Source organism: Arachis stenosperma, chromosome 5 (assembly GCF_014773155.1).
Source record: "Arachis stenosperma cultivar V10309 chromosome 5, arast.V10309.gnm1.PFL2, whole genome shotgun sequence".
Classification (NCBI taxonomy): domain Eukaryota; kingdom Viridiplantae; phylum Streptophyta; class Magnoliopsida; order Fabales; family Fabaceae; genus Arachis; species Arachis stenosperma.
Genome location: NC_080381.1, coordinates 82,714,315 through 82,740,225, shown reverse-complemented (window position 1 = coordinate 82,740,225; position 25,911 = coordinate 82,714,315). Strand labels below are relative to the sequence as shown.

The 25,911-nt window shown below is 41.6% G+C and overlaps 2 non-coding genes across 2 annotated transcripts; both read left to right on the top strand.

Moving 5' to 3' along the window:
* Positions 1–2,623: 2,623 nt before the first annotated feature.
* LOC130984258 (small nucleolar RNA R71) lies at positions 2,624–2,731 on the top strand. Its single transcript, XR_009088203.1, has one exon. It is a non-coding gene; the product is annotated as a small nucleolar RNA R71 (small nucleolar RNA).
* Positions 2,732–21,224: 18,493 nt separating this feature from the next.
* LOC130984862 (small nucleolar RNA R71) lies at positions 21,225–21,332 on the top strand. Its single transcript, XR_009088768.1, has one exon. It is a non-coding gene; the product is annotated as a small nucleolar RNA R71 (small nucleolar RNA).
* Positions 21,333–25,911: the final 4,579 nt, after the last annotated feature.

Sequence of the window (25,911 nt, the reverse complement as noted above, 5' to 3'; positions counted from 1 at the left end):
ATGACTCGGAGGTGGAAGCTTTTGCCTTCCCTTTCCTCTTTCTAGAGGTTTCTCCGGCCTTGGATGCCATAAATGGTTATGGAAAACGAAAAAGCAATGCTTTTACCACACCAAACTTAAAATGTTTGCTCGTCCTCGAGCAAAGAAGAAAGAAGAGAGTAGAAGAAGAAATGAGGAAGAGGGAGAAGGTGGTGTGTTCGGTCAAGAAGGGAAAGAAGGGGTGTTTAGGTTGTGTGAAAATGAAGGGTTGAAGAAGGGTATATATAGGAGAGAGGGGGAGTAATGGTTCGGCCATTATGGGTGGGTTTGGGAGGGAAAGTGGTTTGAATTTGAAGGGTGAGGTTGGTGGGGATTTATGAAGGATGGATGTGAGTGGTGAAGAGAAAGATGGGATTTGATATGTGAAGGGTTTTTGGGGAAGAGGTATTGAGGTGATTGGTGAATGGGGGAAGAAGAGAGAGAGTGGTGGTGGGGTCCTGTGGGGTCCACAGATCCTGTGGTGTCAAGGAAAAGTCATCCCTGCACCAAGTGGCATCAAAATTCACGTTTTGAGCCATTTCTGGCGTTAAACGCCGGGCTGGTGCCCATTCCTGGCGTTTAACGCCAGGTTGTTGCCCTTTTCTGGCGTTTAACGCCAGTCTGGTGCCCCTTTCTGGCGTTAAACGCCCAGAATGGTGCCAGACTGGGCGTTAAACGCCCAACAGCTAGCATTACTGGCGTTTGAACGCCAGCTTCTTCTCTTCCAGGGTGTGCTGTTTTTCTTCCTGTTTTTCTTTCTGTTTTTGCTTTTTCATTGTTTTTGTGACTTCTTATGATCATCAACCTACAAAAAAGATAAAATAACAAAAGAAAATAGTTAACTATAAACATTGGGTTGCCTCCCAACAAGCGCTTCTTTAATGTCATTAGCTTGACAGAGGACTCTCATGGAGCCTCAGAAATACTCAGAACCGTGTTGGAACCTCCCAACACCAAACTTAGAGTTTGAATGTGGGGGTTCAACACCAAACTTAGAGTTTGGTTGTGGCCTCCCAACACCAAACTTAGAGTTTGACTGTGGGGGCTCTGCTTGGCTCTGTTTTGAGAGAAGCTCTTCATGCTTCCTCTCCATGATGATAGAGGGATGTCCTTGGGCCTTAAACACCAAGGATTCTTCATTCACTTGAATGATCAACTCTCCTCTATCAACATCAATCACAGCCTTTGCTGTGGCTAGGAAGGGTCTGCCAAGGATGATGGATTCATCCATGCACTTCCCAGTCTCTAGGACTATGAAATCAGTAGGGATGTAATGGTCTTCAATCTTCACCAAAACATTCTCTACAAGTCCATGAGCTTGTTTTCTTGAGTTGTCTGCCATCTCTAATGAGATTCTTGCAGCTTGCACCTCAAAGATCCCTAATTTCTCCATTACAGAGAGTGGCATGAGGTTTACACTTGACCCTAAGTCACACAAGGCCTTCTTGAAGGTCATGGTGCCTATAGTACAAGGTATAGAAAACTTCCCAGGATCCTGCCTCTTTTGAGGCAGTTTCTGCCTAGACAAGTCATCCAGTTCTTTGGTGAGCAAAGGTGGTTCATCCTCCCAAGTCTCATTTCCAAATAACTTGTCATTTAGCTTCATGATTGCTTCAAGGTATTTAGCAACTTGCTCTTCAGTGACATACTCATCCTCTTCAGAGGAAGAATACTCATCAGAGCTCATGAATGGCAGAAGTAAGTCCAATGGAATCTCTATGGTCTCATTTTGAGCCTCAAATTCCCATTGTTCCTCATTGAGGAACTCAGAGGAGATTGGTACACGCCCACTGGGGTCTTCCTCAGTGGCGTCCTCCTCCTCTCTTTCCTCTCCATATTCGGCCATGTCTATGGCTTTGCACTCTCCTTTTGGATTTTCTTCTGTATTACTTGGGAGAGTGCTAGGAGGGAGTTCAGTAATTTTCTTGCTCAGCTGTCCCACTTGTCCTTCCAAATTCCTAATGGAGGACCTTGTTTCAGTCATGAAACCTTGAGTGGTCTTTATTAGATCAGAGACCATTGTTGCTAAGTCAGAAGTACTCTGCTTAGAACTCTCTGTCTGTTGCTGAGAAGATGATGGAAAAGGCTTGCCATTGCTAAACCTGTTTCTTCCACCATTATTGTTATTGAAACCTTGTTGAGGTCTCTCTTGATTCTTCCATGAGAAATTTGGGTGATTTCTCCATGAAGAATTATAGGTGTTTCCATAGGGTTCTCCTAGGTAATTCACCTCCTCCATTGAAGGGTTCTCAGGATCATAAGCTTCTTTCTCAGATGAAGCTTCCTTAGTACTGCCAGGTGCATTTTGCATTCCAGACAGACTTTGAGAAATCAAATTGACTTGTTGAGTCAATATCTTGTTCTGAGCCAGTATGGCATTCAGAGCATCAATCTCAAGAACTCCTTTCTTCTGATTAGTCCCATTGTTCACAGGATTCCTTTCAGAAGTGTACATGAATTGGTTATTTGCAACCATTTCAATTAGCTCTTGAGCCTCTGTAGGCGTCTTCTTCAGATGAAGAGATCCTCCAGCAGAGCTATCCAAGGACATCTTAGATAGTTCAGAGAGACCATCATAGAAAATACCTATGATGCTCCATTCAGAAAGCATGTCTGAGGGACATCTTCTGATTAATTGTTTGTATCTTTCCCAAGCTTCATAGAGGGATTCTCCATCCTTCTGTCTGAAGGTTTGGACTTCCACTCTAAGCTTACTCCATCTTTGAGGTGGAAAGAACTTTGCCAAGAAGGCATTGACTAGCTTTTCCCAAGAGTCCAGGCTTTCTTTAGGTTGAGAATCCAACCATATTCTAGCTCTGTCTCTTACAGCAAAAGGGAATAGCATCAGTCTATAGACCTCAGGGTCTACCCCATTAGTCTTGACTGTGTCACAGATTTGCAAGAACTCAGCTAAAAACTGATGAGGATCTTTCATTGGAAGTCCATGGAACTTGCAATTCTGTTGCATTAGAGAAACTAATTGAGGCTTAAGCTCAAAGTTGTTTGCTCCAATGGCAGGGATAGAGATGCTTCTCCCATAGAAATCAGGAGTAGGTGCAGTGAAGTCACCCAGCACCTTCCTTGCATTGTTGGCATTGTTGTTGTTTTCGGCTGCCATGTCTTCTTTTTCTTTGAAGAATTCGGTCAGGTCCTCTAAAGAGAGTTGTGCTTTGGCTTCTCTTAGCTTTCTCTTCAAGGTCCTTTCGGGTTCAGGGTCAGCTTCAACAAGAATGCCCTTGTCTCTGCTCCTGCTCATATGAAAGAGAAGAGAAAAAGAAAATGTGGAATCCTCTATGTCACAGTATAGAGATTCCTTGAAGTGTCAGAGAAAAAGAGAAATAGAAAGAAGAAGGAGAAGAAGAATTCGAACTTTAATTAGATAAGGTTCGAATTGTGCATTAAGAAGGAGTGGTACTCCATAAATAGAAGGATGTGGGAAAGAGGGAAGAGAATTTTCGAAAATTCAATTAAAAAGATTTCAAAAACATTTTAAAAATTGATTGATAATTTTCGAAAATTGAGAGTGGGGAAGAATTAAAGTGATTTTTGAAAAAGATTTTGAAATTAGAAGTCAAAAAGATTTGATTGAAAACTATTTTGAAAAAGATGTAATTACAAAGATATGATTGGTTTTAAAAAAAATGTGATTGAGAAGATATGATTTGAAAACAATTTTAAAAGATATATTTTGAAAATAATTTGAAAAGATATGATTTTAAAAATTTATGACTTGCCTAACAAGAAAAGATATGATTCAAACATAAAACCTTCCTCAACAGAAAAGGCAAAAAATGTTCAATCAAATCATTAATTGTTAGTAAGTATCTTTGAAAAAGGAAAGAAATTGATTTTGAAAACATTTGATTGATAAGATTTGATTTGAAAAAGATTTGGTTTTGAAAAACTTTGAAAACTTGAAAAAAAATTGATTTGAAAACAAAATCTTCCCCCTAGCACCATCCTGGCGTTAAACGCCCAGAATGGACCATTCTGGGCGTTTAACGCCCAAAATGCTACCTCTTTGGGCGTTAAACGCCCAACCAGGTACCCTGGCTGGCGTTTAAACGCCAGTCTGCCTTCTTCACTGGGCTTTTTTGAATGCTCAGCTTTTTCTGTATAATTCCTCTACAGTATGTTCTGAATCTTCAATTCTTTGTATCATTGACTTGAAAAGACACAAATTAAAAATATTTTTGGATTTTTTTTTAATAATCAAAATGCAACAAGAATTAAATAACAATGCATGCAAGACACCAAACTTAGCAGTTTGTATACTACTGACACTATATGAGACACATAAACACTCAAGCCAAAAGAATTCAAAGATCAGAGTAAGAAATCATCAAGAATTACTTGAAGATCCTTAAGACACATGAATGAATGCATGCAATTGACACCAAATTTAAGATGAGACACTAGACTTAAGCAAGAAACATCAAATATTTTTGGTTTTTATGATTTTGTAAATTTTTTTGTGTTTTTCGAAAATTAAGTGGAAAAAGATATCAAAATTCTTAATGAGAATTCCAGGAATCAGTGCAATGCTAGTCTAAGACTCCGGTCCAGGAATTAGACATGGCTTCACAGCCAGCCAAGCCTTCAAAGAAAGCTTCGGTCCAAAACACTAGACATGACCAAAGGTCAGCCAAGCCTTAGCAGATCACTGCTCCAAAAGCAAAATTGATGAAAATCAACAAGCTCTTGTGGTGATAAGTTGAAACCTCGGTCCAATCAGATTAGACATGGCTTCTCAGCCAGCCAGATTTCAACAAATCATCATGAAACTCTAGAATTCATCTTCAAGAATTTCGAAAAAAATAAATACCTAATCTAAGCAACAAGATGAACCGTCAGTTGTCCAAACTAGAACAATCCCAGGCATTGTTACCAAAAGCTTGCTCAAAACTTGAACAATCCCCGGCAACGGCGCCAAAAACTTGGTGCGCGAAATTGTGAACAATACTTTTCACAACTCTCATAATCCCTGGTCATGAACTCCAAAAACTTGGTGGTTCAATTCCATGGCATTACACAACTTCGCACAACTAACCAGCAAGTGCACTGGGTCGTCCAAGTAATACCTTACGTGAGTAAGGGTCGATCCCACGGAGATTGTTAGCATTGAAGCAAGCTATGGTCATCTTGTAAATCTTAGTCAGTCAAACTCAAATGTATATGATGATGAACGAAAATAACATAAAAGATAAAGATAGTGATACTTATGTATATCATTGGTGTAAGAGCTTCAGACAAGCGTATGAAGATGCCTTCCCTTCCGTCTCTCTGCTTTCCTACTGCCTTCATCCAATCCTTCTTACTCCTTTCCATGGCAAGCTCGTGTAGGGTTTCACTGTTGTCAGCAGCTACCTCCCATCCTCTCAGTGAAAGCGAGAGCATATGCTCTGTCACAGCATAGCGGAATTCAGCTGTCGGTTCTCGGTCAGGCCGGAATAATATCCATTGATACTTTTGCGTCTGTCACTAACGCCCTAGCCTGCTAGGAGTTTGAATCACGTCACAGTCATTCAATCATTGAATCCTACTCAGAATACCACAGACAAGGTAAGACCTTCCGGATTCTCTTGAATGCTGCCATCAGGTCCTGCCTATACCACGAAGACTCTGATCTCACGGAATGGTTGGCTCGTTTGTCAGGCGAGCACTCGGTTGTCAGGCGATCAACCATGCATCGTGCAATCAGGAATCCAAGAGATATTCACTAAGCCTCAGATGCTTGTAGAACAAGAATGGTTGTCAGTCACCTTGTTCATGGGTGAGAATGGTGATGGGCGTCAATCATCACCTTCATCAAGTTGAAGAACAAGTGATATCTTGGACAAAGAACAAGCGGAATTGAATGGAAGAATAATAGTAATTGCATTAATACTCGAGGTACAGCAGAGCTCCACACCTTAATCTATGGTGTGTAGAAACTCCACCGTTGAAAATACATAAGCATAAGGTCTAGGCATGGCCGAATGGCCAGCCTCCCAATGATCTAAGATAGCATAAAACGAAGATAGCTACCAAAGTCTCTTAGATACAATAGTAAAAGGTCCTACTTATAGATAACTAGTAGCCTAAGGTGTACAAAGATGAGTAAATGACATAAAAATCCACTTCCGGGCCCACTTGGTGTGTGCTTGGGCTGAGCAATGAAGCATTTTCGTGTAGAGACTCTTCTTGGAGTTAAACGCCAGCTTTAGTGCCAGTTTGGGCGTTTAACTCCCAATTAGGTGCCAGTTCCGGCGTTTAACGCTGGAATTTCTTGAGGTGACTTTGAACGCCGGTTTAGGCCATCAAATCTTGGGCAAAGTATGGACTATTATATATTTCTGGAAAGCCCAGGATGTCTACTTTCCAACGCCGTTGAGAGCGCGCCAATTGGGCTTCTGTAGCTCCAGAAAATCCACTTCGAGTGCAGGGAGGTCAGAATCCAACAGCATCTGCAGTCCTTTTGAGTCTCTGGATCAGATTTTTGCTCAGATCCCTCAATTTCAGCCAGAAAATACCTGAAATCACAGAAAAACACACAAACTCATAGTAAAGTCCAGAAAAGTGAATTTTAACTACAAACTAATAAAAATATACTAAAAACTCAACTAAAACTACCAAAAACATACTAAAAACAATACCAAAAAGTGTACAAATTATCCGCTCATCACTACCTACCAAAGATTAATGAACAAAGTCTTCACAGACCATATCGGGAAACTCATGGAGGTATATGTGGATGACATGTTGATAAAAACACAAAGTGAGGAGTCATTACTGGCCGACCTCGCCTAAGTGTTCGGTACCATAAGAAGGCATGGCATGCGACTTAACCCTGCAAGATGCACTTTCGCAGTAGAAGCTGGCAAATTCCTGGGTTTCATGTTAACAGAACGAGGAATCGAGGCGAACCCGGAAAAATGCCTGGCCATATTGGACACGAAGAGTCCGACCTGCGTTAAAGAGGTGCAACAACTCAATGGAAGGCTGGCAGTCTTGTCCAGATTTCTAGCCGGATCTGTCATAAGATCTCTCCCCTTCTACGCCACTTTAAAGAAGGGAAAGAGGATTGAATGGACACCAGAGTGCGAAGAAGCTTTCCAGGATTTCAAAAGGTTCCTAGGACAACCACCTATTCTAACTCGACCACAAGAAGGAGAACCACTTGTATTGTACCTCGCAGTAGGATAAAAGTGGACAACAACCCATCAACTTCATCAGCAAAGCCCTACAAGGGTCCGAACTGAACTACCAAAAAATAGAAAAGCGCCTATGCTCTCATACTAACCTCTCGATGACACCGCCCATATTTTCAAACTCATACCATCAAATTTCGGACCAACCAGCCCATAAAAGGCATTCTACAGAAGACAGATCTAGCTGGAAGAATTCTACAATGGGCAGTCGAGCTATCTGAGTTCGATCTTCAGTATGAAGCCCAGACCGCCATCAAGTCACAGTATTTGGCCGACTTCATTGCTGAGTACACTGACACCCCGGAAATTCCTACAAAGTGGAATCTTTATGTAGACGGCTCTTCAAACAAAACCGGGAGTGGTGCAGGTGTGATAATAGAAAGTGACCAGGGAACCCAAATCGAACTCTCCCTAAAATTTGAGTTCTCTGCGTAAAAAAACCAGGCCGAATACGAAGCATTGCTAGCTGGTTTGAGGCTGGCTAAGGAGGTTGGGGTTCAAAAGCCTACCATCTTCAGTGATTCATAAGTAGTTACCCCACAAATAGAAGAAAGCTATCAAGCTAAAGATCCCACCATGAAAAAGTACCTGGACAAAACCAGGGAACATCTCGAACAACTCGGGGAATACGAGGTCTGCCATATACCTCGAGAACAGAATGTTCGAGCTGATGCACTCTCAAAACTTGCCAGCACCAAACCAGGGGGCAATAATAGAAGCCTCATCCAAGAAATATTACAGAGTCCGTCAATTTCAGAGGAAGAAAAGGTCCTAGCCATATTAGGACAGGATCTTGGATGGATGACCCCTATAATCAACTACCTCAAATCGGAGACACTCCCTACAAAAAAGAAGGAGGCGAAGAGGCTAAGACGAGAAGCACAATACTACACTATCATAAACAACACTCTATACAAAAGAGGGATCTCGACACCCCTATTAAAATGTGTGCCGACCTCCAACACAAAAGAGGTCTTGGAAGAAATACACAGTGGCATATGTGGCAACCATCTCGGAGCATGAGCTCTCTCCAAAAAAGTACTCCGAGCCGGATTTTTTTGGCCGACTTTACAAAAGGAAGCAACAGAGTTTGTAAAGACATGTCCACCATGTCAGAAACATGCTAACTACCACATCACCCCACCAGAGGAGCTCATTAGCGTAACATCACCTTGGCCGTTCGCAAAGTGGGGACTCGACCTCCTGGGGCCTTTCCTGAAGGATCAGGACAAGTCAAAGTTCCTCATTGTAGTGGTCGATTACTTCACAAAATGGATTGAGGCAAAGCCCCTAGCTAATGCCACCGCTCAAGGAAGTCGGAAGTTCTTATACAGAAACATTATCACAAGGTTTGAGATTCTCTACTCCATCACCACAGATAATGGCACTCAGTTTACAGACGCAGGTTTCAGGAAGTTGGTAGATGACTTGAAAATAAAGCACTAATTCACATCTGAAGAACACCCCCAGGCTAATGGACAAGCAGAAGCTTCCAACAAAGTCATACTAGCCGGGTTAAAATAGAGACTACAGGATGCAAAAGGAGCTTGGGCTGAAGAACTCCCACAAGTCCTATGGGCATATCAGACAACTTCGCACTCTACGACAAGGGAATCATCCTTCTGACTAGCTTACGAAATGGAGGCAATGAGCCCAGTGGAAGTCGAAGAAGGGTCCCCCAGAATGATCTTCTATAGTGAAGAGGCCAACTCCCAACTTCAAAGGGAAGAGCTCAACCTACTTCCTGAAATCTGAGAGCTCAGATCAGGGAGGAAGCGTTAAAATGTCGAATGGCCACAAGATACAATCAGAAAGTAGTTCGGCAAAGTTTTACCAACAACGGTCTCATCCTAATCCGAAATAACATCGAAACAGGTCGACGAGGAGAAGGAAAGCTAGCAACTAACTGGAAAGGACCCTACCGAGTTACAGAGGTACTAGGAAAAGGCTGCTACAGGGTGTCCGAACTCGAGGGGCGAGAGCTACCAAGGTCATGACACGCCTGTAACCTAAGAAGGTATTATAGTTAAGAGGTAATAAAAGTTTTTAGGACAAGGTGCACTCTTTTTCCTGAAAAAGGTTTTTTAACGAGGCACCAAGCCAAGATCTGCAAAATTACCTAACTTAGAAGGATAAGCATCCACATGTATATATTCTTGCCTATATGTCTATTTTTCTATTTGAATAAAACTTTCCAGATTCTCTACAAAGCATCTCTACCAAGACGTATTAAATCTAAACGCAAAAATTCATCGCCCGATTGCGAAAGCTATAGGTCGGCAAGGTGAAAGCAAATTCACCGCCCGACCCCGATGAAAATCGGATTCATCATTCAAATTTCGACAAAAGTCGGCAAGGTGAAAACCAAATTCACCGCCTGACTTTGACAAGATCGGCCAAATGAGAACCAAACTCACCACCTAATTTCTACAAAATCGACAAGATGAAAAAAGCGATAAAATCAGATTAATGCAAGAAGTTATAAAAAGTGATCCATAGAAAGAGGCCTGACGAGGTTTGAGAAAAAATGGATTGCTAAAAATAACTTAGGATGGACCGACATGAAGAAGTCGGACCAATTGACCAAAGCGACAAAAAGTTATAAAAAGTGATCCATTGAAAGAGGCCTGACGAGGTCTGAGAAAAAATGGATTGCTAAAAATAACTTAGGATGGACCGACATGAAGAAGTCGGACCAGACTGATCAAAGCGACAAAAGTTATAAAAAAGTAATCCATAGAAAAGAGGCCTAGCCAGCCCTGATTAAAAATGGATTACTAGAAATAACTTAGAAGGGACCGACATGAAGAAGTCGGCCCAAGCCGATTAAAGCTACAAAGTTATAAAAAGTAATCCATAAAAAGAGACCCGGCGAGGTCCAACAAAAAATGGATTACTAGAAATAACTCGAGAAGGTTTGACAAGAGAAGTCAACCAGCAGAAGGCGTGCACTAGAAGGGACACAGCTCGACCCAAAAACCACGACCTCACCCAAATCGGTTTTACAAGTGTTCTGTGAGAATACTAAAAAGCATAGTCGAACAAAGCTAGCCTCAAAGGTCACTTCGACTAAAGCAGGAAATAAACAAACACAAAGGCAATCAAAAAAGAGGTTAAACAGCAAAAGCTCCATCACTCTTAAGATTCCTGGAAGTTCCAAAAGATTGCAAACAAACATACTAAGAGAAGCGAAGCTACTATAAAAACTCAGAAGGCCACCCAAAAAGTCGACCTCAAAGAGTTCGAAAGCATTTTGTTTTTCCTAAATAAAGTTTCTAAGAAAAGCAACTAAAAGTGTCCAAATCCACACCGGGCTCAATTACAAAAAACCAGAGTTCAAAGACCCACAAGTCGGGCCATTCAAACACAAAAACAAATCAGAAACTACAAAGGATTCAAAGACTCTTTAGTGGCGGCATCTCGAGGTGAAGGAGGATGAGTCGCGAGAAGGACAACATCAACAGTTCCATCCGGCCCGGTTTAGAATCTGAACATCAGGATCTGACTCGGGATGGCCGACCTCAGCTGTATGAGTTGGAGAAGTCGGGGCAACAGAAGCCCGAGTCTTCTCATTTTCCAAATCTTTCTCCAGATTTGCCACCTTTACATCAAGTTCCTCCTTCAAACTTTTGATCCTATCATACTCCGACTTGGCATCCTCCATAAAAGCCTTCATCGCATGAACTGGAACATCCTAAGCAGTCCGGAATAAGGCCGCTCCTATGTGTGCCATCTTAACACTACTTCGGGTAATAAAGTCCAGATGGTGGAGAATGGAAACATCATTCATAGGAAGTCGGCCAGAAGGAGCAATTTGATGATCGACAAACCCCACAGCATCAAAGTCGGGGGCATCCAAATCAAAGGGTTCAACAACTTTCTGCTTTTTGGTGGAGGGCCAACAGTGGGACAAGAGGTAGCACCAGAAGTTGATCGATGAGGATCAACCAAATAGACCTGAGGAGTAGGGATAACCTTCCTCGGCCCAGGACCGCCAGAGGTTGGTTTCTTAGAGGGAACCTGAGAAGAACCTTCCCCCGCATCCTGGGCCGAGATGTTCTGGGCCGCTGGTGCACGAAATTGTGATCACTACAACTTCGCACAACTAACCAGCAAGTGCACTGGGTCGTCCAAGTAATAAACCTTACGCGAGTAAGGGTCGATCCCACGGAGATTGTTGGTATGAAGCAAGCTATGGTCACCTTGTAAATCTTAGTCAGGCAGACTCAAATGGGTGTAGATGATGAATAAAACATAAAGATAAAGATAGAGATACTTATGTAATTCATTGGTAGGAATTTCAGATAAGCGTATGAAGATACTTGGTCCCTTCCGTCTCTCTGCTTTCCTACTGTCTTCATCCAATCCTTCTTACTCCTTTCCATGGCAAGCTTATGCAAGGGTTTCACCGTTGTCAGTGGCTACCTCACATCCTCTCAGTGGAAATGTTCAACGCACCCTGTCACGGCACGGCTATCCATCTGTCGGTTCTCGATCAGGCCGGAATAGAATCCAGTGATTCTTTTGCGTCTGTCACTAACGCTCCGCCCTCAGGAGTTTGAAGCACGTCACTGTCATTCAATCATTGAATCCTACTCAGAATACCACAGACAAGGTTAGACCTTCCGGATTCTCTTGAATGCCGCCATCAGTTCTTGCCTATACCATGAAGACTCTGATCTCACAGAATGGCTGGCTCGGTTGTCAGGCGAGCACTCGGTTGTCAGGCGATCAACCATGCATCGTGTATCAGGAATCCAAGAGATATTCACCCAATCTAAGGTAGAACAGAGGTGGTTGTCAGTCACACGTTCATAGGTGAGAATGATGATGAGTGTCACGGATCATCACATTCATCAAGTTGAAGAACAAGTGATATCTTGGAACAAGAACAAGCGGAATTGAATAGAAGAACAATAGTAATTGCATTAATACTCGAGGTACAGCAGAGCTCCACACCTTAATCTATGGTGTGTAGAAACTCCACCGTTGAAAATACATAAGAACAAGGTCTAGGCATGGCCGAATGGCCAGCCTCCCAAAGTGATCAAAAGATCTAAAGATCAAAAGATTCCAAAGATCAGAAGATGATAATACAATAGTAAAAGGTCCTACTTATAGAGAACTAGTGGCCTAGGGTGTACAAAGATGAGTAAATGACATAAAAATCCACTTCCGGGCCCACTTGGTGTGTGCTTGGGCTGAGCATTGAAGCATTTTCGTGTAGAGACTCTTCTTGGAGTTAAACGCCAGCTTTTGTGCCAGTTTGGGCGTTTAACTCCCATTTTGGTGCCAGTTCCGGCGTTTAACGCTGGGAATTCTGAGGGTGATTTTGAACGCCAGTTTGGGCCATCAAATCTTGGGCAAAGTATGGACTATCATATATTGCTGGAAAGCCCATGATGTCTAATTTCCAACGCCGTTGAGAGCGCGCCAATTGGGTTTCTGTAGCTCCAGAAAATCCAATTTGAGTGTAGGGAGGTCAGAATCCAACAGCATCTGCAGTCCTTTTCAGTCTCTGAATCAGATTTTTGCTCAGGTCACTCAATTTCAGCCAGAAAATACCTGAAATCACAAAAAAACACACAAACTCATAGTAAAGTCCAGAAAAGTGAATTTTAGCTAAAAACTAATAAAAATATACTAAAAACTAACTAGATCATACTAAAAACATACTAAAAACAATGCCAAAAAGCGTACAAATTATCCGCTCATCACAACACCAAACATAAATTGTTGCTTGTCCTCAAGCAACTGAAAATCAAATAAGATAAAAAGAGGAGAATATGCAATGAATTCCAAAAACATCTATGAAGATCAGTATTAATTTGATAAGCGGGGCTTTTAGCTTTTTGCCTCTGAATAGTTTTGGCATCTCACTCTATCCTTTGAAATTCAGAATGATTGGCTTCTTTAGGAACTCAGAATCCAGATAGTGTTATTGATTCTCCTAGCTAAGTATGATGATTCTTGAACACAGCTACTTATTGAGTCTTGGCTGTGGCCCAAAGCACTCTGTCTTCCAGTATTACCACCGGATACATACATGCCACAGACACATAATTGGGTGAACCTTTTCAGATTGTGACTCAGCTTTGCTAAAGTCCCCAATTAGAGGTTTCCAGGGTTCTTAAGCACACTCTTTTTGCCTTGGATCACAACTTTATTTCCTTTTTTTTCTTTCTTTTTCTCTTTCTTTTTTTTTCGTTTTTTTTGTATTCACTGCTTTTTCTTGCTTCAAGAATCATTTTTATGATTTTTCAGATCCTCAGTAACATGTCTCCTTTTCCATCATTCTTTCAAGAGCCAACATTCATGAACCACAAATTCAAAAGACATATACACTGTTCAAGCATGCATTCAGAAAACAAAAGTGTTGCCACCACATCAAAATAATTAAACTGTTATAAAATTCAAAATTCATGCAATTCTTATCTTTTTCAATTAAGAACATTTTTCATTTAAGAGAGGTGATGGATTCATAGGACATTCATAACTTTAAGGCATAGACACTAAGACACTAATGATCATAAGACACAAACATAGATAACATAAGCACTAAAATTCGAAAAACTGGAAAATAAAGAACAAGGAGATTAAAGAACGGGTCCACCTTAGTGATGGCGGCTTGTTCTTCCTCTTGAAGGTCTTATGGAGTGCTTGAGCTCCTCAATGTCTCTTCCTTGTCTTTGTTGCTCCTCTCTCATGATTTTTTGATCTTCTCTAATTTCATGGAGGAGGATGGAATGTTCTTGGTGCTCCACCCTTAGTTGTCCCATGTTGGAACTTAATTCTCCTAGGGAGGTGTTCAGTTGCTCCCAATAGTCTTGTGGAGGAAAGTGCATCCCTTGAGGTATCTCAGGGATTTCATGATGAGTGGGGTCTCTTGTTTGCTCCATCATTTTCTTAGTGATGAGCTTGAGGTCATGCCTTCTCAGTTGAACCGGCTTCCCTCTTGAGTTTCTCTTCCATTGAGCGCCCTCTTCACAATTGTTTATGAGGACTTGGTCCAACCTTTGATCAAAGTTGACCCTTCTAGTGTAAGGATGTTCATCTCCTTGCATCATGGGCAAGTTAAATGCCAACCTTACATTTTCCGGACTAAAATCCAAGTATTTCCCCCGATCCATAGTAAGCCAATTCTTTGGATCCGGGTTCACACTTTGATCATGGTTATTGGTGATCCATGCATTGGCATAGAACTCTTGAACCATTAAGATTCCGACTTGTTGAATGGGGTTGGTAAGAACTTCCCAACCTCTTCTTCGGATCTCATGTCAGATCTCCGGATATTCACTCTTTTTGAGTGAAAAAGGGACCTCGGGGATCACCTTCTTCAAGGCCACAACTTCATAGAAGTGGTCTTGATGCACCCTTGAGATGAATCTCTCCATCTCCCATGACTCGGAAGTGGAAACTTTTGCCTTCCCTTTCCTCTTTCTAGAGGTTTCTCCGGCCTTGGATGCCATAAATGGTTATGGAAAAACAAAACGCAATGCTTTTACCACACCAAACTTAAAAGGTTTGCTCGTCCTCGAGCAAAAGAAAAAAGAAAAGAGTAGAAGAAGAAGAAATGAGGAAGAAGGGAATGGCTTTTGTGTTCGGCCAAAGAGGGGGAGAAGTGGTGTTTAGGTTGTGTGAAAATGAAGGAGTGAAGAAGGGTTTATATAGGAGAGGGGGGCTCATGGTTCGGTCATGTAGGGGTGGGTTTGGGAGGGAAAGTGGTTTGAATTTGAAGGGTGAGGTAGATGGGGTTTTATGAAGGATGGATGTGAGTGGTGAAGAGAAAGATGGGATTTGATAGGTGAAGGGTTTTTGGGGAAGAGGTGTTGAGGTGATTAGTGAATGGGTGAAGAAGAGAGAGAGTGGTGGGGTTGGTGGGGATCCTGTGGGGTCCACAGATCCTGAGGTGTCAAGGAAAAGTCATCCCTGCACCAAAGGGCATGCAAAAACGCATTTTGAGCCAATTCTGGCGTTAAACGCCGGGCTGGTGCCCATTTCTGGCGTTTAACGCCAGGTTCTTGCCCTTTTCTGGCGTTTAACGCCAGTCTGGTGCCCCTTTCTGGCGTTAAACGCCTAGAATGGTGCCAGACTGGGCGTTAAACGCCCATCTGCTAGCCTTACTAGCGTTTAAACGCCAGTAGGTTCTTCCTCCAGGGTGTGCTATTTTTCTTCCTGTTTTTCATTCTGTTTTTGCTTTTTCAATTGATTTTGTGACTTCTCATGATCATCAACCTACAGAAAACATAAAATAACAAAGAAAAATAGATAAAATATAACATTGGGTTGTGGTGCACGAAATTGTGATCACTACAACTTCGCACAACTAACCAGCAAGTGCACTGGGTCGTCCAAGTAATAAACCTTACGCGAGTAAGGGTCGATCCCACGGAGATTGTTGGTATGAAGCAAGCTATGGTCACCTTGTAAATCTTAGTCAGGCAGACTCAAATGGGTATGGGTAATATATGAATAAAACATAAAGATAAAGATAGAGATACTTATGTAATTCATTGGTAGGAATTTCAGATAAGCGTATGAAGATGCTTGGTCCCTTCCGTCTCTCTGCTTTCCTACTGTCTTCATCCAATCCTTCTTACTCCTTTCCATGGCAAGCTTATGCAAGGGTTTCACCGTTGTCAGTGGCTACCTCCCATCCTCTCAGTGGAAATGTTCAACGCACCCTGTCACGGCACGGCTATCCATCTGTCGGTTCTCGATCAGGCCGGAATAGAATCCAGTGATTCTTTTGCGTCTGTCACTAACGCCCCGCCTTCAGGAGTTTGAAGTACGTCACAGTCATTCAATCATTAAATCCTACTCAGAATACCACAGACAAGGTTAGACCTTCCGGATTCTCTTGAATGCCGCCATCAGTTCTTGCCTATACCACGAAGACTCTGATCTCACGGAATGGCTGGCTCGTTTGTCAGGCGAGCACTCTGTTGTCAGGCGATCAACCATGCATCGTGTATCAGGAATCCAAGAGATATTCACCCAATCGAAGGTAGAACGGAGGTGGTTGTCAGTCATACGTTCATAGGTGAGAATGATGATGAGTGTCACGGATCATCACATTCATCAAGTTGAAGAACAAGTGATATCTTGGAACAAGAACAAGCGGAATTGAATAGAAGAACAATAGTAATTGCATTAATACTCGAGGTACAGCAGAGCTCCACACCTTAATCTATGGTGTGTAGAAACTCCACCGTTGAAAATACATAAGAATAAGGTCTAGGCATGGCCGAATGGCCAGCCTCCCAAAGAGGGTTCAATCATAAAAACATGATCAAAAGATCCTAAGATTGAAAGATGAAAATACAATAGTAAAAGGTCGTACTTATAGGGAACTAGTAGCCTAAGGATTACAAAGATGAGTAAATGTCATAAAAATCCACTTCCGGGCCCACTTGGTGTGTGCTTGGGCTGAGCAATGAAGCATTTTTCGTGTAGAGACTCTTCTTGGAGTTAAACGCCAGCTTTTATGCCAGTTTGGGCGTTTAACTCCCATTTTGGTGCCAGTTCCGGCGTTTAACGCTGGGAAATCTGAAGGTGACTTTGGACGCCGGTTTGGGCCATCAAATCTTAGGCAAAGTATGGACTATCATATATTGCTGGAAAGCCCAGGATGTCTACTTTCCAACGCCGTTGAGAGCGCACCAATTGGGCTTCTGTAGCTCCAGAAAATCCACTTCGAGTGCAGGGAGGTCAGAATCCAACAGCATCTGCAGTCCTTTTCAGTCTCTGAATCAGATTTTTGCTCAGGTCCCTCAATTTCAGCCAGAAAATACCTAAAATCACAGAAAAACACACAAACTCATAGTAAAGTCCAGAAAAGTGAATTTTAACTAAAAACTAATAAAAATATACTAAAAACTCAACCAAATATACTAAAAACATACTAAAAACAATGCCAAAAAGCGTACAAATTATCCGCTCATCACAACACCAAACTTAAATTGTTGCTTGTCCTCAAGCAACTGAAAATCAAATAAGATAAAAAGAAGAGAATATACTATAGACTCCAAAGTATCAATGAAACTTAGCTCCAAATTAGATGAGTGGGACTAGTAGCTTTTTGCCTCTGAACAGTTTTGGCATCTCACTTTATCCTTTGAAATTCAGAATGATTGGCTTCTTTAGGAACTCAGAATCCAGATAGTGTTGTTGATTCTCCTAGTTAAGTATGATGATTCTTGAACACAGCTACTTATTGAGTCTTGGCCGTGGCCCAAAGCACTCTGTCTTCCAGTATTACCACCGGATACATACATGCCACAGACACATAATTGGGTGAACCTTTTCAGATTGTGACTCAGCTTTGCTAGAGTCCCCAATTAGAGGTGTCCAGGGTTCTTAAGCACACTCTTTTTGCCTTGGATCACAACTTTATTTCTTTCTTTTTCTTTCTTTTTCTCTTTCTCTTTTTTTTTTCGTCTCTCTCTTTTTTTTTGTATTCACTGCTTTTTCTTGCTTCAAGAATCATTTTTATGATTTTTCAGATCCTCAGTAACATGTCTCCTTTTTCATCATTCTTTCAAGAGCCAACATTCATGAACCACAAATTCAAAAGACATATGCACTGTTCAAGCATACATTCAGAAAACAAAAAGTATTGCCACCACATCAAACTAATTAAGCTAGTTTTAAAGATGAATTCGAAATCCTGTACTTCTTGTTCTTTTGTGATTAAAAACAGTTTTCATTTAAGAAAGGTGATGGATTCATAGGACATTCATAACTTTAAGGCATAGACACTAAGACACTAATGATCATAAGACACAAACATGGACAAACATAAGCACTAAAATTCGAAAAACAGGAAAATAAAGAACAAGGAGATTAAAGAACGGGTCCACCTCAGTGATGGCGGCTTGTTCTTCTTCTTGAAGGTCTTATGGAGTGCTTGAGCTCCTCAATGTCTCTTCCTTGTCTTTGTTGCTCCTCTCTCATGATTCTTTGATCTTCTCTAATTTCATGGAGGAGAATGGAGTGTTCTTGGTGCTCCACCCTTAGTTGTCCCATGTTGGAACTCAATTCTCCTAGGGAGGTGTTCAGTTGCTCCCAATAGTCTTGTGGAGGAAAGTGCATCCCTTGAGGCATCTCAGGGATCTCATGATGAGGGGGGTCTCTTGTTTGCTCCATCCTTTTCTTAGTGATGGGCTTGAGGTCATGCCTTCTTAGTTGAACCGGCTTCCCTCTTGAGTTTCTCTTCCATTGAGCGCCCTCTTCACAAATGTTTATGAAGACTTGGTCCAACCTTTGATCAAAGTTGACCCTTTTTGAGTTTGAAAGGGATCTCGGGGATCACCTTCTTCAAGGCCACAACTTCATAGAAGTGGTCTTGATGCACCCTTGAGATGAATCTCTCCATCTCCAATGACTCGGAGGTGGAAGCTTTTGCCTTCCCTTTCCTCTTTCTAGAGGTTTCTCCGGCCTTGGATGCCATAAATGGTTATGGGAAAACGAAAAGCAACGCTTTTACCACACCAAACTTAAAAGGTTTGCTCGTCCTCGAGCAAAAGAAGAAAGAATAGAGGAGAAGAAGAAGAAATGAGGAAGAAGGGAATGGCTTTGTGTTCGGCCAAAGAGGGGGAGAAGTGGTGTTTAGGTTGTGTGAAAATGAAGGGGTGAAGAAGGGTTTATATAGGAGAGGGGGGCTCATGGTTCGGTCATGTATGGGTGGGTTTGGGAGGGAAAGTGGTTTGAATTTGAAGTGTGAGGTAGGTGGGGTTTTATGAAGGATGGATGTGAGTGGTGAAGAGAAAGATGGGATTTGATAGGTGAAGGGTTTTTGGGGAAGAGGTATTGAGGTGATTGGTGAATGGGTAAAGAAGAGAGAGGGTGGTGGGGTAGGTGGGGATCCTGTGGGGTCCACATATCCTGAGGTGTCAAGGAAAAGTCATCCCTGCACCAAATGGCATGCAAAAATGCGTTTTGAGCCAATTCTGGCGTTAAACGCCGGGCTGGTGCCCATTTCTGGCGTTTAACGCCATGTTCTTGCCCTTTTCTGGCGTTTAACGCCAGTCTGGTACCCCTTTCTGGCGTTAAACGCCCAGAATGGTGCCAGACTGGGCGTTAAAATCCCAACAGCTAGCCTTACTGGCGTTTAAACGCCAGCACGCTCTCCTCCAGGGTGTGCTGTTTTTCTTTCTGCTTTTCATTCTGTTTTTGCTTTTTCAATTGATTTTGTGACTTCTCATGATCATCAACCTACAGAAAACATAAAATAACAAAGAAAAATATATAAAATATAACATTGGGTTACCTCCCAACAAGCGCTTCTTTAATGTCAGTAGCTTGACAGATGGCTCTCATGGAGCCTCACATTTTCTCAGAGCAATGTTGGAACCTCCCAACACCAAACTTAGAGTTTGAATGTGGGGGTTCAACACCAAACTTAGAGTTTCGTTGTGGCCTCCCATCACCAAACTTAGAGTTTGACTGTGGGGGCTCTGTTTGACTCTGATTTGAGAGAAGCTCTTCATGCTTCCTCTCCATGGTGACAAAGGGATATCCTTGAGCCTTAAACACAAAAGATTCTTCATTCACTTGAATGATCAGTTCACCTCCATCAACATCAATCACAGCCTTTGCTGTGGCTAGGAAGGGTCTGCCAAGGATGATGGATTCATCCATGCACTTCCCAGTCTCTAGGACTATGAAATTAGCAGGGATGTAATGGTCTTCAATCTTCACCAAAACATCCTCTACAAGTCCATGAGATTGTTTTCTTGAGTTGTCTGCCATCTCTAGTGAGATTCTTGCAGCTTGCACCTCAAAGATTCCTAGCTTCTCCATTACAGAGAGAGGCATGAGGTTTACACTTGACCCTAAGTCACACAGAGCCTTCTTGAAGGTCATGGTGCCTATGGTACAAGGTATGGAGAACTTCCCAGGGTCCTGCCTCTTTTGAGGTAATTTCTGCCTAGACAAGTCATCCAATTCTTTGGTGAGCAAAGGGGGTTCATCCTCCCAAGTCTCATTTCCAAATAACTTGTCATTTAGCTTCATGATTGCTCCAAGGTATTTAGCAACTTGCTCTTCAGTGACATACTCATCCTCTTCAGAGGAAGAATACTCATCAGAGCTCATGAAAGGCAGAAGTAAGTCCAATGGAATCTCTATGGTCTCATTTTGAGCCTCAGATTCCCATGGTTCCTCATTGGGGAACTCAGTGGAGGCTAGTGCACGCCCATTGAGGTCTTCCTCAGTGGCGTTCACTTCCTCTCATTCCTCTCCAAATTTGGCCATGTTGATGGCCTTGCACTCTCCTTTTGGATTTTTTTCTGTATTGCTTGGAAGAGTACTAGGAGAGAGTTCAGTAACTTTTTTGCTCAGCTGTCCCACTTGTGCCTCCAAATTCCTAATGGAGGACCTTGTTTCAGTCATGAAACTTTGAGTGGTTTTGATTAGATCAGAGACCATAGTTGCTAAGTCAGAGGAGTTCTGCTTAGAATTCTCTGTCTGTTGCTGAGAAGATGATGGAAAAGGCTTGCCATTGCTAAACCTGTTTCTTCCACCATTATTGTTGTTGAAACCTTGTTGAGGTCTCTGTTGATCCTTCCATGAGAAATTTGGATGATTTCTCCATGAAGAATTATAGGTGTTTCCATAGGGTTCTCCTAGGTAATTCACCTCTTCCATTGAAGGGTTCTTAGGATCATAAGCTTCTTCTTCAGATGAAGCATCCTTAGTACTGCTTGGTGCATTTTGCATTCCAGACAGACTTTGAGAAATCAAATTGACTTGTTGAGTTAATATCTTATTCTGAGCCAGAATGGCATTCAGAGTATCAATCTCAAGAACTCCTTTCTTCTGATTAGTCCCATTGTTCACAGGATTCCTTTCAGAAGTGTACATGAATTGGTTATTTGCAACCATTTCAATTAGTTCTTGAGCTTCTGTAGGCGTCTTCTTCAGATGAAGAGATCCTCCAGCAGAGCTATCCAAAGACATCTTGGATAGTTCAGAGAGACCATCATAGAAAATACCTATGATGCTCCATTCAGAAAGCATGTCAGAAGGACATTTTCTGATCAATTGTTTGTATCTTTCCCAAGCTTCATAGAGGGATTCTCCATCCTTCTGTCTGAAGGTTTGGACTTCCACTCTAAGCTTACTCAATTTTTGAGGTGGAAAGAACTTTGCCAAGAAGGCATTGACTAGCTTTTCCCATAAGTCCAGGCTTTCTTTAGGTTGTGAGTCCAACCATGTCCTAGCTCTGTCTCTTACAGCAAAAGGGAATAGCATAAGTCTGTAGACCTCAGGGTCAACCCCATTAGTCTTGACAGTGTCATAGATTTGCAAGAACTCAGCTAAGAACTGATGAGGATCTTCCAATGGAAGTCCATGAAACTTGCAATTCTGTTGCATTAGAGAAACTAATTGAGGCTTAAGCTCAAAGTTGTTTGCTCCAATGGCAGGGATAGAGATGCTTCTCCCATAGAAGTCGGGAGTAGGTGCAGTAAAGTCACCCAGCACCTTCCTTACATTGTTGGCATTGTTGTTGTTTTCGGCTGCCATGGGGTCTTCTTCTTTGAAGATTTCTGTTAGGTCCTCTACAGAGAATTGTGTCTTAGCTTCTCTTAGCTTTCGCTTCAAGGTCCTTTCAGGTTCAGGGTCAGCCTCAACAAGAATGCTTTTGTCTTTGCTCCTGCTCATATGAAAGAGAAGAGAACAAGAAAATATGGAATCCTCTATGTCACAGTATAGAGATTCCTTGAGATGTCAGAGGAAAAGAAAAATAGAAGGCAGAAGTAGAAGAATTCGAACTTATCAAAGAAGATGGAGTTCGAATTGTTCATTGAGGAATAGTGTTAGTCCATAAATAGAAGGATATGAGAAGAGGGAAAGAGGTTTTCGAAAATTAAGTAAAAGATTTTAAAAACATTTTGAAAAATGGTCTTTAATTTTCGAAAACTAAGTAAGTAAAAAAAATGATTTTTGAAAAAGATTTTGAAGTTAGAAATCAAAAAAGATTTGATTGAAAACTATTTTGAAAAAGATGTGGTTAAGAAGATATGATTGGTTTTAAAAGGATGTGATTGAGAAGATATGATTTGAAAAGTATTTTTAAAAAGATTTGATTTTAAAAATTAATAACTTGGCTAACAAGAAAAGATATGATTCAAACATTAAACCTTTCTCAACAGAAAAGGCAACATACTTAAAATGTTCAATCAAATCATTAATTGTTATCAAGTATCTTTGAAAAAGAAAGAAATTGATTTTGAAAACATTTGATTGAAAAGATATGATTTGAAAAAGATTTGATTTTGAAAAACTTTGAAAACTTGAAAAAAATCTGAATTAAAAACAGAATCTTCCCTCTTGTGCCATCCTGGCGTTAAACGCCCAGAATGGTGCACATTCTGGCGTTTAACGCCCAAAGCACTACCCTTTTGGGCGTTAAACGCCCAGCCAGGCACTCTGGCTGGCGTTTAAACGCCAGTTTGCCTTCCTCACTGGGCGTTTTGAACGCCCAGCTTTTTCTGTATAATTCCTCTGCTGTATGTTCTGAATCTTCAATTCTCTGTATTATTGACTTGAAAAGACACAAATTAAAAATATTTTTGGGATTTTAATGATGAGGAATAATCAAAATGCAACTAAAATCTAATAACAATGCATGCAAGACACCAAACTTAGCAGTTTGTATACTACGGACACTAACAACATGAGAATGCACATGAGAAACAACAAAACACTCAAGTCAAGAGAATTCAAAGATCAGAGCAAGGAAGTCATCAAGAACATCTTGAAGATTAATGAAGATACATGCATGAATTCGAAAAATGCAAGAAGAACAGAAACATGCAATTGACACCAAACTTAAAATGAGACACTAGACTCAACAAGAAACATACAATATTTTCTTTGGTTTTTTATGATTTTGTAAATTTTTTTTTGGATTTTTCGAAAATTAAGTGGAAAAGAAAATAAAGGTATCAAAATTCTTAATGAGAATTCTAGGAATCATGCAATGTTAGTCTAAAGCTTTAGTCTAAAGGAATTAGACATGGCTAGCCAAGCTTCAGCAGGACATTGCATTCAAGAGCTAAATTGATAGAGATCAATCAGCTTTGGTGATGATAAGAACATCACCTTGAAACACTAGAATTCATTCTTAAGAACTCTGAAAAATACCTAATCTAAGCAACAAGATGAACCGTCAGTTGTCCATACACGAAACAATCACCGGCAACGGCGCCAAAAACTTGGTGCACGAAATTGTGATCACTACAACTTCGCACAACTAACCAGCAAGTGCACTGGATCGTCCAAGTAATAAACCTTACGCGAGTAAGGGTCGATCCCACGGAGATTGTTGGTATGAAGCAAGCTATGGTCACCTTGTAAATCTTAGTCAGGCAGACTCAAATGGGTATGGGTAATATATGAATAAAACATAAAGATAAAGATAGAGATACTTATGTAATTCATTGGTAGGAATTTCAGATAAGCGTATGAAGATGCTTGGTCCCTTCCGTCTCTCTGCTTTCCTATTGTCTTCATCCAATCCTTCTTACTCCTTTCCATGGCAAGCTTATGCAAGGGTTTCACCATTGTCAGTGGCTACCTCCCATCCTCTCAGTGGAAATGTTCAACGCACCCTGTCACGGCACGGCTATCCATCTGTCGGTTCTCGATCAGGCCGGAATAGAATCCAGTGATTCTTTTGCGTCTGTCACTAACGCCCCGCCTTCAGGAGTTTGAAGCACGTCACAGTCATTCAATCATTGAATCCTACTCAGAATACCACAGACAAGGTTAGACCTTCCGGATTCTCTTGAATGCCGCCATCAGTTCTTGCCTATACCACGAAGACTCTGATCTCACGGAATGGCTGGCTCGTTTGTCAGGCGAGCACTCGGTTGTCAGGCGATCAACCATGCATCGTGTATCAGGAATCCAAGAGATATTCACCCAATCGAAGGTAGAACGGAGGTGGTTGTCAGTCACACGTTCATAGGTGAGAATGATGATGAGTGTCACGGATCATCACATTCATCAAGTTGAAGAACAAGTGATATCTTGGAACAAGAACAAGTGGAATTGAATAGAAGAACAATAGTAATTGCATTAATACTCGAGGTACAGCAGAGCTCCACACCTTAATCTATGGTGTGTAGAAACTCCACCGTTGAAAATACATAAGAATAAGGTCTAGGCATGGCCGAATGGCCAGCCTCCCAAAGAGGGTTCAATCATAAAAACATGATCAAAAGATCCTAAGATTGAAAGATGAAAAGACAATATTAAAAGGTCCTACTTATAGGGAACTAGTAGCCTAAGGATTACAAAGATGAGTAAATGTCATAAAAATCCACTTCCGGGCCCACTTGGTGTGTGCTTGGGCTGAGCAATGAAGCATTTTTCGTGTAGAGACTCTTCTTGGAGTTAAACTCCAGCTTTTATGCCAGTTTGGGCGTTTAACTCCCATTTTGGTGCCAGTTCTGGCGTTTAACGCTGGGAAATCTGAAGGTGACTTTGGACGCCGGTTTGGGCCATCAAATCTTGGGCAAAGTATGAACTATCATATATTGCTGGAAAGCCCAGGATGCTGGAAAGCCCAGGATGTCTACTTTCCAACGCCGTTGAGAGCGTGCCAATTGGGCTTCTGTAGCTCTAGAAAATCCACTTCGAGTGCAGGGAGGTCAGAATCCAACAGCATCTGCAGTCCTTTTCAGTCTCTGAATCAGATTTTTGCTCAGGTCCCTCAATTTCAGCCAGAAAATACCTGAAATCACAGAAAAACACACAAACTCATAGTAAAGTCCAGAAAAGTGAATTTTAACTAAAAACTAATAAAAATATACTAAAAACTCAACCAAATATACTAAAAACATACTAAAAACAATGCCAAAAAGCGTACAAATTATCCGCTCATCAGGTTGCCTCCCAACAAGCGCTTCTTTAATGTCAGTAGCTTGACAGAGGGCTTTCATGGAGCCTCACATTTTCTCAGAGCAATGTTGGAACCTCCCAATACCAAACTTAGAGTTTGAATGTGGTGGTTCAACACCAAACTTAGAGTTTGGTTGTGGCCTCCCAACACCAAACTTAGAGTTTGACTGTGGGGGCTCTGTTTGACTCTGATTTGAGAGAAGCTCTTCATGCTTCCTCTCCATGGTGACAGAGGGATATCCTTGAGCCTTAAACACAAAGGATTCTTCATTCACTTGAATGATCAGTTCACCTCCATCAACATCAATCACAGCCTTTGCTGTGGCTAGGAAGGGTCTGCCAAGGATGATAGATTCATCCATGCACTTCCCAGTCTCTAGGACTATGAAATCAGCAGGGATGTAATGGTCTTCAATCTTTACCAGAACATCCTCTACAAGTCCATAGGCTTGTTTCTTTGAATTGTCTGCCATCTCTAGTGAGATTCTTGCAGCTTGCACCTCAAAGATCCCTAGCTTCTCCATTACAGAGAGAGGCATGAGGTTTACACTTGACCCTAAGTCACACAGAGCCTTCTTGAAGGTCATGGTGCCTATGGTACAGGGTATGGAGAACTTGCCAGGGTCCTGCCTCTTTTGAGGTAATTTCTGTCTAGACAAGTCATCCAGTTCTTTGGTGAGCAAAGGGGGTTCATCCTCCCAAGTCTCATTTCCAAATAACTTGTCATTTAGCTTCATGATTGCTCCAAGGTATTTAGCAACTTGCTGATCTTCAGTGACATATTCGTCCT